Consider the following 17,781-nt stretch of genomic DNA (forward strand, 5'->3'; position numbering starts at 1 on the left):
GCCCGGGGATTTAGCTGAGACACCTTTTATTGTGCTCTAGTGGGCACTATGTTATTTAAAGTTTGTTGATAGTTGTCATTGATTATTTGTCCTTGTGTTACCTTATCCCGTTCTTATAGCGTCCAAAGAACGAAAAATGCACAATACAAGGTTACTATATCTTGGCTATACAAGATGGCATTATATGTCATAGAGTATGCCACAGCGAGTCCATTGTGTAGATATGGGCGAAGCCTTACTCAGCCTAGGATGTACACTTACCTTTTCCAGCGGTCTGGCTGCCATACTTATCTAAGGCCCAACATACTCCATCGTAGCACTTTCCGAACGTAGCATGTTCAAAATTCTGAAGAGAAGTCGTGCGGTAACAATGTTATATTGATCAGTACTATTACACAAGTACGTTACTCATTTGACAATATAAAATACAAAATGCCAAGGTCACACAGTTGACACTACGACAGAAAGAAAAGCTTTTTTTAAAAGAATGTAGTGACGATTTAACGGTAAATGCGGGAGAAATGCGTTAGCATTAAGCGCCTTTTCCTGTCCATGCTAAACTTCCGGGATCCACTTGCGATCTAAACCCAATTCCCGGATGTCCACTTCCTGGCTATACTTGACTTCCGATATGCATTTCCGGCCTAACTCGACTTTTGGTTCTCCACTTCCGGTCTCACTTGACTTCCAGATTCCACACTTTCAATAACTATAATTTACTGAGCTATCCAACTTTTAATAGGCCTCCATTACTTTCAATTAACCTGTAATTACTCTTTAGTTACCGAAAGTAACTGCAGCTCACCTAATATTTAATTTCATTGAATTCCTTTCAAATACGTTTTTTTATTTAATCACCCTTAATTCGTCTGTAATTGAGGCTAATTACCTTTAATTATATTATATACCTTCAATTAGGCTAATATTTTAGTCTTAATTACCTTAGACTACTTCAACTTCAAATCATTTTCCTCCTTTTACATTCACCCTCTTATATTCCCCTTACATGTCCACTTATACCTCAGCCTCAGTGAAGCTTCACCTGACACTCCAAATGCTAAAGCATTAAAAGTTTCTCATGACGGCTGTGAGTTACCGAAATGAAAACTTCATTTTGTTATTAAGAGTTCGCCCAAATTTAGATGTGAACAAATCACAACAGTGCCGAGTATGATGATATGTCAGACACCCGGAACACCTATACTTTTGATTCGCACCCAAACTCGCCTCCTTTGTCAATATGTGTAATACACTCCGGTATGCCTCAGAGAACATCGGTCAACAATGATGATCAGCAGTGACGTACATGGATATCATTTGGGCAAGGTGCGATTCAGACGTTCCGTCAGGCCGTTAGTTTGAGGATGGTAAGCGGTTGTAGTGCGATGAACCGTACTGCTGAAGGACAGCAGATTCATGACAACATGGGAAAGGAACTCTGCACCGCAGTCACTGAGAAGAGTTACTTGGCGTTCCGTGACGTAAGATAACGGAGTAGAGCAGGAACGGGGCTATTTCAATGGAGGTGCCAGACGGAACAGCTTTAGTTTCGGCGTACCGGGAAAAATAATCAATTAGGACGATAACCCATCGGTTTGAAGAAGCTGACGCAGGGAAGGGCTCCAGTAACTCAATGCCGACCCGTTCGAATGGGGCTTCTGTGGGTGCCAGTGGTTAAAGAAAACCGGCAGGGGCAGCAGTCAGGGTTTTCCTCATCTGACAGGGCTTGCTGGACCGTATATACTTATCGCCTGCCTTATACCTGCTGGACCAATAAAATCCCGCAGCCGGCCATCGATTTTGTAGATGCCCAAATGAGCGGATGTTGGGTCGTTGTGGCATGCAGAAATGACATCGTGTCGCAGTCGTGCTGGAGCGACTAGTAACAGCGGAGAACCGTAGTTGCGAAAATTACGCTTGTAGAGGGCGCCATCAACAACGACGAACTACCTTGCAGTGGAAGATGTGCAAGTCGGTCGTGAGCCAGCGTTCGAAAGAGCGATGTCAGGGTAGGATCAGAATGCTGTTCTTATCCAATGTTTATAAATTCCAAAGGTGAGGCCACAAGTCCCGGCATCATTTCTGACAAAGATGGAGGAGGATTACGTGACTATCCGTCGACGTCTGTGACAGATATGTGCACGTTACCCCAAAAAAGGAAGTAAATACGTTAGAAAAAATAGTAACTAAATACGTTACCCGTTACTAACAAATAAAAAGAACGAGTTCTTCTATACGTTACATTTGCATACCAGGCAGCAGAGATACGAAAGCATCGCCTATCGCCTACCTATGTTGTCTTGCATGTTGTATTATCTCATGTACACTGTCGACTCGCGCTTGCATCAAATAAGCCCAAGGCTAAATGTACACCATACACAGAAGAGGGTGAAGGCGAGATCCTTAAGAGGGATTTTGTGGAAAATAACGGAGTTCATTCACAAGGAAGCCTTCATATGATCATTGACATGAGTTACCGAGTAGGAGATAGAGAGACAAAGCACTAAACGCCCTGAACACAGTGAATACTTGAAAGAAGCAACACTTTAAGTGGTTCTGAAACACTGTGGACACTATAGAGCAATGAGAAAGGGGTTGCTCTCTGATATCCTTTTCTCTTCGCTCGAGATTTTTCTGCATGCTTGTGCCTCATGGAATACCGCCATGTGGGCGGGAAAAAACACAGTTGGCGGGCGTGGTTGGTGACATTGAGGAACAAGAACAAGAAAAGAGGAACGCGTAACTTCCAGTAACGCGTTGCCCGTTTTTGTAACTAAGTACGTTCCTAGTCATATTTTTAGAAAGTAACTAAGTCGTTATTTAGTCGCAAAACGAGTAACGCGTTACATACAGCTCTGGTATGTGCATAGGTGGGCATTTTTGTGAAACATCACTCGCCGTCGCCCTCACGGCCCTCACAAGTGCAAGCCCTCACTCGCCCTCACCCTCACGGCCTCATGGGCACATCCCGTCACTTGACCTCGCCATCACGGCCCTCACTTGCCCTCACCATCACCGCCCTCACGGGCACATGCCCTCAGTCGCCCTCACCTTCACGGCCCTCACTCATGATGGTTTTACCCTCATGAGTGAGGGTTTTATAAATGAGGCCTCATGAGGGTTTTACCCTCATGAGGCCTCCTGTTAGTGCAATTATGAGGTCTGAGGGGCACCCAGGCCCGTATTAGTAAAGTCACTGGTGACCTCCAAAAGGTGTGAGGTCAGTATGAGCGCATTCAGAAATGAGGTTAAGTGACGCATGCGAGACGATTTACGATTACGAAGGCACTCACACGTGAGGAGTTCACGAACGCTAATCCTGTTGACGGTACTCGAGGCATGAGGCCTATGGTGAGTGCACCCACCGATACGGTTAAACACTGAAGCAATTCCAAAACAATACTCATTACTTGGTGCCAGGGTTTCAGCGACACACCTACCGGCAGGGTGCACTTTAAAGGGCTGGTGCGTAAGTTTCTGGCAATTTCCTCTATGTCGCGATGGGGACAGAGCGAAGCGTCCTGAGCTAACTGATTAGTTGGTGATATGGTTTCAGCGACACACCTACCGGCCGGATGCACTTTAAGGGGCTGGTGTGTACGTTTCTAGCAATTTCCTCTATGCCGCGATGGGGACAGAGCTAAGCGTCCTGAGCTGACTGATTACTTGGTGATATGGTTTCAGCGAGACACCCACCAGCAGGGTGCACTTTAAAGAACTGGTGTGTACGTTTCTAGCAATTTCCACTATGTCGCGATGGGGACACAGCGAAGCGTCCTGAGCTGACTGATTACTCGGTGATATGGTGTCAGCGAGACCCCTACCGGCAGGGTGCCCTTTAAAGGGCTTGTGTGTACGTTTCGAGCAATTTCCTGTATGTCGCGATGGGGACACAGCGAAGTGTCCTGAGCTGACTGATTACTCGGTGATATGGTTTCAGCGAGACCCCTACCGGGAGGGTGCACTTTAAAGGGCTTTTGTGTACATTTCTAGCAAATTCCTCTGTGTCGCGATGGGGACACAGCGAAGCGTCCTGAGCTGACTGATTACTGGGTGATATGGTTTCAGCGAGACACCCACCAGCAGGGTGCACTTTAAAGGACTGGTGTCTACGTTTCTAGCAATTTCCTCTATGTCGCGATGGGGACACAGCGAAGCGTCCTGAGCTGACTGATTACTCGGTGATATGGTGTCAGCGAGACACCCACCAGCAGGGTGCACTTTAGAGGACTGGTGTCTACGTTTCTAGCAATTTCCTCTATGTCGCGATGGGGACACAGCGAAGTGTCCTGAGCTGACTGATTACTGAGTGATATGGTTTCAGCGAGACACCCACCAGCAGGGTGCACTTTAAAGAACTGGTGTGTACTTTTCTAGCAATTTCCTCTATGTCGCGATGAGGACACAGCGAAGCGTCCTGAGCTGACTGATTACTCGGTGATATGGTGTCAGCGAGACCCCTACCGGCAGGGTGCCCTTTAGAGGGTCTGTGTGTACGTTTCGAGCAATTTCCTGTATGTCGCGATGGGGACACAGCGAAGCATCCTGAGCTGACTGATTACTGAGTGATATGGTTTCAGCGAGACACCCACCAGCAGGGTGCACTTTAAAGGGCTTTTGTGTACATTTCTAGCAATTTCCTCTATGTCGCGATGGGGACACAGCGAAGTGTCCTGAGCAGACTTATTACGCGGTGATATGGTGTCAGCGAGACCCCTACCGGCAGGGTGCCCTTTAGAGGGCCTGTGTGTACGTTTCGAGCAATTTCCTGTATGTCGCGATGGGGACACAGCGAAGCATCCTGATTTGACTGATTACTGGGTGAAATGGTTTCAGCGAGACACCTACCGGGAGGGTGCACTTTAAAGGGCTTTTGTGTACATTTCTAGCAATTTCCTCTGTGTCGCGATGGGGACACAGCGAAGCGTCCTGAGCTGACTGATTACTGGGTGATATGGTTTCAGCGAGACACCCACCAGCAGGGTGCACTTTAAAGGACTGGTGTCTACGTTTCTAGCAATTTCCTCTATGTCGCGATGGGGACACAGCGAAGCGTCCTGAGCTGACTGATTACTGGGTGATATGGTGTCAGCGAGACACCCACCAGCAGGGTGCACTTTAAAGGACTGGTGTCTACGTTTCTAGCAATTTCCTCTATGTCGCGATGGGGACACAGCGAAGCGTCCTGAGCTGACTGATTACTGGGTGATATGGTTTCAGCGAGACACCCACCAGCAGGGTGCACTTTAAAGAACTGGTGTGTACGTTTCTAGCAATTTCCTCTATGTCGCGATGGGGACACAGCGAAGCGTCCTGAGCTGACTGATTACTCGGTGATATGGTGTCAGCGAGACCCCTACCGGCAGGGTGCCCTTTAGAGGGCCTGTGTGTACGTTTCGAGCAATTTCCTGTATGTCGCGATGGGGACACAGCGAAGCATCCTGAGCTGACTGATTACTGAGAGATATGGTTTCAGCGAGACACCCACCAGCAGGGTGCACTTTAAAGGGCTTTTGTGTACATTTCTAGCAATTTCCTCTATGTCGCGATGGGGACACAGCGAAGTGTCCTGAGCAGACTTATTACGCGGTGATATGGTGTCAGCGAGACCCCTACCGGCAGGGTGCCCTTTAGAGGGCCTGTGTGTACGTTTCGAGCAATTTCCTGTATGTCGCGATGGGGACACAGCGAAGCATCCTGATTTGACTGATTACTGGGTGAAATGGTTTCAGCGAGACACCTACCGGGAGGGTGCACTTTAAAGGGCTTTTGTGTACATTTCTAGCAATTTCCTCTATGTCGCGATGGGGACACAGCGAAGCGTCCTGAGCTGACTGATTACTGGGTGATATGGTTTCAGCGAGACACCCACCAGCAGGGTGCACTTTAAAGGACTGGTGTCTACGTTTCTAGCAATTTCCTCTATGTCGCGACGGGGAAACAGCGAAGCGTCCTGAGCTGACTGATTACTCGGTGATATGGTGTCAGCGAGACACCCACCAGCAGGGTGCACTTTAAAGGACTGGTGTCTACGTTTCTAGCAATTTCCTCTATGTCGCGATGGGGACACAGCGAAGCGTCCTGAGCTGACTGATTACTGAGTGATATGGTTTCAGCGAGACACCCACCAGCAGGGTGCACTTTAAAGAACTGGTGTGTACGTTTCTAGCAATTTCCTCTATGTCGCGATGGGGACACAGCGAAGCGTCCTGAGCTGACTGATTACTGGGTGATATGGTTTCAGCGAGACACCCACCAGCAGGGTGCACTTTAAAGGACTGGTGTCTACGTTTCTAGCAATTTCCTCTATGTCGCGACGGGGAAACAGCGAAGCGTCCTGAGCTGACTGATTACTCGGTGATATGGTGTCAGCGAGACACCCACCAGCAGGGTGCACTTTAAAGGACTGGTGTCTACGTTTCTAGCAATTTCCTCTATGTCGCGATGGGGACACAGCGAAGCGTCCTGAGCTGACTGATTACTGAGTGATATGGTTTCAGCGAGACACCCACCAGCAGGGTGCACTTTAAAGAACTGGTGTGTACGTTTCTAGCAATTTCCTCTATGTCGCGATGGGGACACAGCGAAGCGTCCTGAGCTGACTGATTACTCGGTGATATGGTGTCAGCGAGACCCCTACCGGCAGGGTGCCCTTTAGAGGGCCCGTGTGTACGTTTCGAGCAATTTCCTGTATGTCGCGATGGGGACACAGCGAAGCATCCTGAGCTGACTGATTACTGAGTGATATGGTTTCAGCGAGACACCCACCAGCAGGGTGCACTTTAAAGGGCTTTTGTGTACATTTCAAGCAATTTCCTCTATGTCGCGATGGGGACACAGCGAAGTGTCCTGAGCTGACTTATTACGCGGTGATATGGTGTCAGCGAGACCCCTACCGGCAGGGTGCCCTTTAAAGGGCTTGTGTGTACGTTTCTGGCAATTTCCTCTATGTCGCGATGGGGACAGAGCGAAGTGTCCTGAGCTAACTGATTAGTTGGTGATATGGTTTCAGCGACACACCTACCGGCCGGATGTACTTTAAGGGGCTGGTGTGTACGTTTCTAGCAATTTCCTCTATGCCGCGATGGGGACAGAGCTAAGCGTCCTGAGCTGACTGATTACTTGGTGATATGGTTTCAGCGACAGACTTACCGGCAGGGTGCACTTTAAAGGGCAGGTGCGCACGTTTCTGGCAAGTTCCTCTATGTCGCGATGGGGACAGAGCGAAGCGTCCTGAGCTGACTGCTCACTTGGTGATATTGACGCGAGTTGTAGGATAGGTAGGATAAAGGAACAACAAGCTTTAATGAGCAGCCGGAAGCCGGGCAACCGAGAGAATGAATCTTCGCGCGCTAAGCCGCGCGGCACCCACACTTCGTCACGTATCACTATCCCCCCCGTGGAGGTATTGATCATCCTGATCAATGATTGGGAGTGTGGTATGGCTTCATGCGCGACACGTGTACGACGTCTTCTTTTGAAGCCCTGTGAGTTCGGCGTTGCGCGCTGTCAGCCGTGCGGACGACATAGTTTACGGGCGAAGATTGGCGAAGCACTTCGTATGGGCCAAAGTATCGTCGCATGAGTTTCTCGGAAAGCCGAACTTTACGGTCCGGTTTCCACACCCAGACGAGGTCGCCCAACTGGTACAAGGGGTCCGAGTGCGTGGAGTCGTAACGGTCCTTTTGGTTCGATTGGGAGATCAGAGTGTAGGTGCGGGCGAGTTGGCGGCTTTCTTCGGCGCGGCTCATTAGTTCGGTCACGAAGTCTGTTCTGTGACCGGCGTCAACGTAGGGAAAAAGGGTGTCCAAAGTCGTGTCACTGGAACGGGCAAACAGGAGGAAAAAGGGGCTGAAGGAAGTTATCTCGTGGCGGGAGGTGTTATAGGCATAGGTGATGAACGGCAGAACAGTGTCCCAGTTTCGGTGGGACGCGTCCACATACATAGAAAGCATGTCGGAGAGCGTGCGGTTGAGCCGCTCCGTGGCGCCGTTGCACTGTGGATGGTATGCCGTGGTGGTAAGACGATGTACGCGACAGGCACGGAGAAGTTCTGAGACAAGCGTTGACAGGAAAGCTGACCCTCGGTCACTCAGCAATTCCCTCGGTGCGCCGTGTCTCAATATGACTTGTTCCAACAGGAAAGAGGCAACGTCGGGTGCTGTGGCCGTAGGGAGGGCCTTGGTCTCAGCATACCGGGTGTAGTGGTCTACGCAGACAACAACCCATCTGTTTCCGTCGGCAGAGACCGGGAAGGGACCAAGGAGGTCGATACCGAGGCGTTGGAAGGGGGCCGCGGGGGGCGGAATGGGCTGAAGCAGACCCTGGGGAGCGGACGGCAGGTGCTTACGGCGCTGACAATCGGTGCATCGCCGAACGTATCCGGATATGAATCGCCGCATGCCAGGCCAGAAGAAGCGCTTGATGACCCTGTCGTACGTCCTTGCGAAGCCGAGGTGTCCAGATGTTGGATCATCATGCAGGGTCTGAAGGAGTGCGCGGCGAAGATGGCGAGGGATAACGATCAAATAGGGTCGTCCGAAGGGATCAAAATTTTTCTTGTAGAGGACCGAATCGCGAAGGACAAAGTTTTGGGAGCGTCGAGCGTCACGCCGTGAAAGCGGGGTGTGTGGCTGTAACATCTCGATGATGGTTTGCAACGATGTATCACGACGTTGCTCAGCGGGGAGGTCCGAGAGGTCAAATGGAATCGTGTCAACGGAGTTCGTAATATTAGCGATGTCGGGGAGAGCAGCGCGGGACAAGGCGTCAGCGTCCAGGTGCTTGCGACCAGCTTTATGGACAACTTCGAAGTCGTACTCTTGGAGCAGTAATGCCCACCGTGCGAGCTTCCCGGATGGCGCTTTTATGTTGGCCAGCCAGCAGAGGGCATGGTGGTCTGTCACGACCTTGAAGGGCTTGCCGTAAAGGTAGGGACGAAACTTGTTTATTGCCCACACCACGGCGAGGCACTCTTGCTCGGTGACGCTATAATTCTGTTCCGGTGCGGATATGCAACGACTCGCGAAGGCGATGGGGTGTTCAGCGTCATCGGGGCGTTGTGTCAGCACGGCGCCAAGGCCAGTTCCGCTGGCGTCTGTGTGGATCTCGACCGGTGCGTTGGGGTCAAAGTGCCTCAGTACCGGAGACGAAGTGAGTGCAACCTTGAGACGGTTGAAGGAAATTTCGTGCTCGTCCTCCCAACGAAAGGTGACGCCTTTCTTTAAGAGGTCTTGTAAGGGCCGCGCCTTGGTTGCGAAGTGCTCCACGAAGCGACGGAAGTAAGAGCATAGCCCGAGGAAACTGCGCACGGCCTTGATTGTAGTTGGGCGGGGAAAATACGTCACGGCATCGGTCTTTTTCGGGTCCGGGCGGATGCCATCCGGACAGACGAGGTGGCCCAGGACGGTAAGCTCCTGGCAGGCGAAGCGACATTTCTTGTGGTTGAGGGTGAGGCCAGCAGCAGTCATGCACTTCAGGACCTGGCGTAGGCGAGCGTTGTGTTGTTCGAGGGTCGAGCCGAAGGGGCTGGTGTGTACGTTTCTAGCAATTTCCTCTATGCCGCGATGGGGAGAGAGCGAAGCCTCCTGAGCTGACTGATCACTTGGTGATATGGTCTCAGCAACAGACCTACCGGAAGGGTGCACTTTAAAGGGGAGGTGTGTACGTTTCTGGCAAGTTCCTCTATGTCGTGATGGGGACACAGCAAAGCGTCCTGAGCTGACTGCTTACTTGGTGATATGGTTTCAGCGAGACACCTAAGGGCAAGGTGCACTTTAAAGCGCTGGTGTGTGCGTTTCTAGCAATTTCCTCAATGTCACGATGGGGACACAGCGAAGCGTCCCCAGCTCACTACTTACTCGATGGTATGGTTTCAGCGAGACACCTATCGGCAGGGTGCACTTTAAAGGGCTGGTGTGTACATTTCTAGCAATTTCCTTCATGTCGCGATGGCGACACAGCAGAGCGTCCTGAGCTGACTGCTTACTTGGTGATATGGTTTCAGCGAGGCACCTACAGCAAGATGCACTTTAAAGGGCTTGTGTGTACGTTTCTAACCATTTCCTCTATGTTGCGATGGGGACACAGCGAAGCGTCCTGAGCTGACTGCTTACTCGGTGATATGGTTTCAGCGAGACCCCTACCGGCAGGGTGCACTTTAAAGGACTGGTGTGTACGTTTCTAGCAATTTCCTCTATATTGCGATGGGGACACAGCGAAGCGTCCTGAGCTGACTACTTACTCGGTGATATGGTTTCAGCGAGACACCTAACGGCAGGGTGCACTTTAAAGGGCTGGTGTGTACGTTTCAAGTAATCTCCTCTATGTCGCGATGGGGACACAGCGAAGCGTCCTGAGCTGACTGCTTACTCGGTGATATGGTTTCAGCGAGACACCCACCAGCAGGGTGCACTTTAAAGGGCTTTTGTGTACATTTCTAGCAATTTCCTCTATGTCGCGATGGGGACACAGCGAAGTGTCCTGAGCTGACTTATTACGCGGTGATATGGTCTCAGCGAGACCCCTACCGGCAGGGTGCCCTTTAAAGGGCTTGTGTGTACGTTTCTGGCAATTTCCTCTATGTCGCGATGGGGACAGAGCGAAGCGTCCTGAGCTAACTGATTAGTTGCTGATATGGTTTCAGCGACACACCTACCGGCCGGATGCACTTTAAGGGGCTGGTGTGTACGTTTCTAGCAATTTCCTCTATGCCGCGATGGGGACAGAGCTAAGCGTCCTGAGCTGACTGATTACTTGGTGATATGGTTTCAGCGACAGACTTACCGGCAGGGTGCACTTTAAAGGGCAGGTGCGCACGTTTCTGGCAAGTTCCTCTATGTCGTGATGGGGACAGGGCGAAGCGTCCTGAGCTTACTGATCACTTGGTGATATGGTTTCAGCAACAGACCTACTGGAAGGGTGCACTTTAAAGGGCAGGTGTGTACGTTTCTGGCAAGTTCCTCTATGTCGCGATGGGGAAGAGCGAAGCGTCCTCAGCTGATTAATTACTTGGTGATATGGTTTCAGCGACACACCTACCGGAAGAGTGCACTTTAAAGGGCAGGTGTGTACGTTTCTGGCATGTTCCTCCATGTCGCGATGGGGACACAGCAAAGCGTCCTGAGCTGACTGCTTACTTGGTGATATGGTTTCAGCGAGACACCTAAGGGCAAGGTGCACTTTAAAGGGCTGGTGTGTGCGTTTCTAGCAATTTCCTCAATGTCACGATGGGGACACAGCGAAGCGTCCCCAGCTCACTACTTACTCGATGGTATGGTTTCAGCGAGACACCTACCGGCAGGGTGCACTTTAAAGGGCTGGTGTGTACATTTCTAGCAATTTCCTTCATGTCGCGATGGCGACACAGCAGAGCGTCCTGAGCTGACTGCTTACTTGGTGATATGGTTTCAGCGAGGCACCTACAGCAAGATGCACTTTAAAGGGCTTGTGTGTACGTTTCTAACCATTTCCTCTATGTTGCGATGGGGACACAGCGAAGCGTCCTGAGCTGACTGCTTACTCGGTGATATGGTTTCAGCGAGACCCCTACCGGCAGGGTGCACTTTAAAGGACTGGTGTGTACCTTTCTAGCAATTTCCTCTATGTCACGATGGGGACACAGCGAAGCATCCTGAGCTGACTGATTACTGAGTGATATGGTTTCAGCGAGACACCCACCAGCAGGGTGCACTTTAAAGGACTGGTGTCTACATTTCTAGTAATTTCCTCTATGTCGCGATGGGGACACAGCGAAGCGTCCTGAGCTGACTGATTACTGAGTGATATGGTTTCAGCGAGACACCCACCAGCAGGGTGCACTTTAAAGAACTGGTGTGTACGTTTCTAGCAATTTCCACTATGTCGCGATGGGGACACAGCAAAGCGTCCTGAGCTGACTGATTACTCGGTGATATGGTGTCAGCAAGACCCCTACCGGCAGGGTGCCCTTTAAAGGGCTTGTGTGTACGTTTCGAGCAATTTCCTGTATGTCGCGATGGGGACACAGCGAAGTGTCCTGAGCTGACTGATTACTCGGTGATATGGTTTCAGCGAGACCCCTACCGGGAGGGTGCACTTTAAAGGGCTTTTGTGTACATTTCTAGCAATTTCCTCTGTGTCGGGATGGGGACACAGCGAAGCGTCCTGAGCTGACTGATTACTGGGTGATATGGTTTCAGCGAGACACCCACCAGCAGGGTGCACTTTAAAGGACTGGTGTCTACGTTTCTAGCAATTTCCTCTATGTCGCGATGGGGACACAGCTAAGCCTCCTGAGCTGACTGATTACTGGATGAAATGGTTTCAGCGAGACATCTACCAGCAGGGTGCACTTTAAAGGACTGGTGTGTACGTTTCTAGCAATTTCCTCTATGTCGCGATGGGGACACAGCTAAGCCTCCTGAGCTGACTGATTACTGGGTGAAATGGTTTCAGCGAGACACCTACCAGCAGGGTGCACTTTAAAGGACTGGTGTGTACGTTTCTAGCAATTTCCTCTATGTCGCGATGGGGACACAGCGAAGCATCGTGAGCTGACTGATTACTGGGTGATATGGTTTCAGCGAGGCACCTACCAGTAGGGTGCACTTTAAAGGACTGGTGTGTACGTTTCTAGCAATTTCCTCTATGTCGCGATGGGGACACAGCGAAGCATCTTGGCTGACTGATTACTGGGTGAAATGGTTTCAGCGAGACACCTACCAGCAGCGTGCACTTTAAAGGACTGGTGTGTACGTTTCTAGCAATTTCCTCTATGTCGCGATGGGGACACAGCGAAGCATCTTGAGCTGACTGATTACTGGGTGAAATGGTTTCAGCGAGACACCTAACGGCAGGGTGCACTTTAAAGAGCTGGTGTGTACGTTTCTAGCAATTTCCTCTATGCCGCGATGGGGACACAGCGAAGCGTCCTGAGCTGACTGCTTACTCGGTGATAGGGTTTCAGCGAGACACCTAACGGCAGGGTGTACTTTAAAGGGCTGGTGTGTACGTTTCTAGTAATTTCCTGTATGTCGCGATGGGGGACACAGCGAAGCGTCCTGAGCTGACTCATTACTGCGTGATATGGATTCAGCGAGACACCTACCAGCAGGGTGCACTTTAAAGGACTGGTGTGTACCTTTCTAGCAATTTCCTCTATGTCACGATGGGGACACAGCGAAGCATCCTGAGCTGACTGATTACTGAGTGATATGGTTTCAGCGAGACACCCACCAGCAGGGTGCACTTTAAAGGACTGGTGTCTACGTTTCTAGCAACTCCCTCTATGTCGCGATGGGGACACAGCGAAGCGTCCTGAGCTGACTGATTACTGAGTGATATGGTTTCAGCGAGACACCCACCAGCAGGGTGCACTTTAAAGAACTGGTGTGTACGTTTCTAGCAATTTCCTCTATGTCGCGATGGGGACACAGCGAAGCGTCCTGAGCTGGCTGATTACTCGGTGATATGGTGTCAGCGAGACCCCTACCGGCAGGGTGCACTTTAAAGGACTGGTGTGTACATTTCTAGCAATTTCCTCTATGTCGCGATGGGGACACAGCGAAGCGTCCTGAGCTGACTGATTACTCGGTGATATGGTGTCAGCGAGACCCCTACCGGGAGGGTGCACTTTAAAGGACTGGTGTGTACATTTCTAGCAATTTCCTCTATGTCGCGATGGGGACACAGCGAAGCGTCCTGAGCTGACTGATTACTCGGTGATATGGTGTCAGCGAGACCCCTACCGGGAGGGTGCACTTTAAAGGGCTTTTGTGTACATTTCTAGCAATTTCCTCTATGTCGCGATGGGGACACAGCGAAGTGTCCTGAGCTGACTTATTACGCGGTGATATGGTGTCAGCGAGACCCCTACCGGCAGGGTGCCCCTTAAAGTGCTTGTGTGTACGTTTCGAGCAATTTCCTGTATGTCGCGATGGGGACACAGCGAAGCATCCTGATTTGACTGATTACTGGGTGAAATGGTTTCAGCGAGACACCTACCGGGAGGGTGCACTTTAAAGGGCTTTTGTGTACATTTCTAGCAATTTCCTCTATGTCGCGATGGGGACACAGCGAAGTGTCCTGAGCTGACTGATTACTCGGTTATATGGTTTCAGCGAGGCCCCTACCGGGAGGGTGCACTTTAAAGAGCTTGTGTGTACATTTCTAGCAATTTCCTCTATGTCGCGATGGGGACACAGCCAAGTGTCCTGAGCTGACTGATTACTGGGTGATATGGTTTCAGCGAGGCACCTACCGGGAGGGTGCACTTTAAAGAGCTGGTGTGTACATTTCTAGCAATTTCCTCTATGTCGCGATGGGGACACAGCGAAGCATCCTGAGCTGACTGATTACTGGGTGATATGGTTTCAGCGAGACCCCTACCGGCAGGGTGCACTTTTAAGGGCTTGAGTGTACGTTTCTAGCAATTTCCTCTATGTCGCGATGGGGACACAGCGAAACGTCCTGAACTGACTGGTTGCTCGGTGATATGGTTTCAGCGAGACCCCTACCGGCAGGGTGCACTTTTAAGGGCTTGAGTGTACGTTTCTAGCAATTTCCTCTATGTCGCGATGGGGACACAGCGAAACGTCCTGAACTGACTGGTTGCTCGGTGATATGGTTTCAGCGAGACCCCTACCGGCAGGGTGCACTTTTAAGGGCTTGAGTGTAGGTTTCTAGCAATTTCCTCTATGTCGCGATGGGGACACAGCGAAGCATCCTGAGCTGACTGATTGCTGGGTGATATGGTTTCAGCGAGGCACCTACCAGCAGGGTGCACTTTAAAGGACTGGTGTGTACGTTTCTAGCAATTTCCTCTATGTCGCGATGGGGACACAGCGCAGCATCTTGAGCTGACTCATTACTGGGTGAAATGGTTTCAGCGAGACACCTACCAGCAGGGTGCACTTTAAAGGACTGGTGTGTACGTTTCTAGCAATTTCCTCTATGTCGCGATGGGGACACAGCTAAGCCTCCTGAGCTGACTGATTACTGGATGAAATGGTTTCAGCGAGACACTTACCAGCAGTGTGCACTTTAAAGGACTGGTGCGTACGTTTCTAGCAATTTCCTCTATGTCGCGATGGGGACACAGCGAAGCATCGTGAGCTGACTGATTACTGGATGAAATGGTTTCAGCGAGACACCTACCAGCAGGGTGCACTTTAAAGGACTGGTGTCTATGTTTCTAGCAATTTCCTCTATGTCGCGATGGGGACACAGCGAAGCGTCCTGAGCTGACTGATTACTGGGTGAAATGGTTTCAGCGAGACACCTACCAGCACGGTACACTTCAAAGGACTGGTGGGTACGTTTTTAGCAATTTCCTCTATGTCGCGATGGGGACACAGCGAAGCGTCCTGAGCTGACTGATTACTCGGTGATATGGTGTCAGCGAGACCCCTACCGGCAGGGTGCACTTTAAAGGACTGGTGTGTACATTTCTAGCAATTTCCTCTATGTCGCGATGGGGACACAGCGAAGCGTCCTGAGCTGACTGATTACTCGGTGATATGGTGTCAGCGAGACCCCTACCGGGAGGGTGCACTTTAAAGGACTGGTGTGTACATTTCTAGCAATTTCCTCTATGTCGCGATGGGGACACAGCGAAGCGTCCTGAGCTGACTGATTACTCGGTGATATGGTTTCAGCGAGACCCCTACCGGGAGGGTGCACTTTAAAGGACTGGTGTGTACATTTCTAGCAATTTCCTCTATGTCGCGATGGGGACACAGCGAAGCGTCCTGAGCTGACTGATTACTCGGTGATATGGTGTCAGCGAGACCCCTACCGGGAGGGTGCACTTTAAAGGGCTCTTGTGTATATTTCTAGCAATTTCCTCTATGTCGCGATGGGGACACAGCGAAGCGCCCTGAGCTGACTGATTACTCGGTGATATGGTGTCAGCGAGACCCCTACCGGGAGGGTGCACTTTAAAGGACTGGTGTGTACATTTCTAGTAATTTCCTCTATGTCGCGATGGGGACACAGCGAAGCGTCCTGAGCTGACTGATTACTCGGTGATATGGTGTCAGCGAGACCCCTACCGGGAGGGTGCACTTTAAAGGACTGGTGTGTACATTTCTAGCAATTTCCTCTTTGTCGCGATGGGGACACAGCGAAGCGTCCTGAGCTGACTGATTACTCGGTGATATGGTGTCAGCGAGACCCCTACCGGGAGGGTGCACTTTAAAGGGCTCTTGTGTACATTTCTAGCAATTTCCTCTATGTCGCGATGGGGACACAGCGAAGCGTCCTGAGCTGACTGATTACTCGGTGATATGGTTTCAGCGAGACCCCTACCGGGAGAGTGCACTTTAAAGGACTGGTGTGTACATTTCTAGCAATTTCCTCTATGTCGCGATGGGGACACAGCGAAGCGTCCTGAGCTGACTGATTACTCGGTGATATGGTGTCAGCGAGACCCCTACCGGGAGGGTGCACTTTAAAGGACTGGTGTGTACATTTCTAGCAATTTCCTCTATGTCGCGATGGGGACACAGCGAAGCGTCCTGAGCTGACTGATTACTCGGTGATATGGTTTCAGCGAGACCCCTACCGGGAGGGTGCACTTTAAAGGACTGGTGTGTACATTTCTAGCAATTTCCTCTATGTCGCGATGGGGACACAGCGAAGCGTCCTGAGCTGACTGATTACTCGGTGATATGGTTTCAGCGAGACCCCTACCGGGAGGGTGCACTTTAAAGGACTGGTGTGTACATTTCTAGCAATTTCCTCTATGTCGCGATGGGGACACAGCGAAGCGTCCTGAGCTGACTGATTACTCGGTGATATGGTTTCAGCGAGACCCCTACCGGGAGGGTGCACTTTAAAGGACTGGTGTGTACATTTCTAGCAATTTCCTCTATGTCGCGATGGGGACACAGCGAAGCGTCCTGAGCTGACTGATTACTCGGTGATATGGTGTCAGCGAGACCCCTACCGGGAGGGTGCACTTTAAACGACTGGTGTGTACATTTCTAGCAATTTCCTCTATGTCGCGATGGGGACACAGCGAAGCGTCCTGAGCTGACTGATTACTCGGTGATATGGTTTCAGCGAGACCCCTACCGGGAGGGTGCACTTTAAAGGACTGGTGTGTACATTTCTAGCAATTTCCTCTATGTCGCGATGGGGACACAGCGAAGCGTCCTGAGCTGACTGATTACTCGGTGATATGGTTTCAGCGAGACCCCTACCGGGAGGGTGCACTTTAAAGGACCGGTGTGTACATTTCTAGCAATTTCCTCTATGTCGCGATGGGGACACAGCGAAGCGTCCTGAGCTGACTGATTACTCGGTGATATGGTTTCAGCGAGACCCCTACCGGGAGGGTGCACTTTAAAGGACTGGTGTGTACATTTCTAGCAATTTCCTCTATGTCGCGATGGGGACACAGCGAAGCGTCCTGAGCTGACTGATTACTCGGTGATATGGTTTCAGCGAGACCCCTACCGGGAGGGTGCACTTTAAAGGACTGGTGTGTACATTTCTACCAATTTCCTCTATGTCGCGATGGGGACACAGCGAAGCGTCCTGAGCTGACTGATTACTCGGTGATATGGTGTCAGCGAGACCCCTACCGGGAGGGTGCACTTTAAAGGACTGGTGTGTACATTTCTAGCAATTTCCTCTATGTCGCGATGGGGACACAGCGAAGCGTCCTGAGCTGACTGATTACTCGGTGATATGGTTTCAGCGAGACCCCTAGTGGGAGGGTGCACTTTAAAGGACTGGTGTGTACATTTCTAGCAATTTCCTCTATGTCGCGATGGGGACACAGCGAAGCGTCCTGAG

The 17,781-nt window shown here is 50.8% G+C and overlaps 1 long non-coding RNA gene across 1 annotated transcript in view; it reads right to left on the reverse strand.

The window, feature by feature from the left end:
* Positions 1–284: 284 nt before the first annotated feature.
* The window catches only part of LOC135368054 (uncharacterized), a 63,167-nt gene continuing 45,670 nt past the window's right edge, over positions 285–17,781 (reverse strand). The window contains exon 4 of the long non-coding RNA XR_010414649.1: positions 285–346. This is a non-coding gene — a long non-coding RNA (uncharacterized LOC135368054). The remainder of the gene's footprint in view (positions 347–17,781) is intronic.

Source organism: Ornithodoros turicata, chromosome 9 (genome assembly GCF_037126465.1).
Source record: "Ornithodoros turicata isolate Travis chromosome 9, ASM3712646v1, whole genome shotgun sequence".
NCBI classification, from domain to species: domain Eukaryota; kingdom Metazoa; phylum Arthropoda; class Arachnida; order Ixodida; family Argasidae; genus Ornithodoros; species Ornithodoros turicata.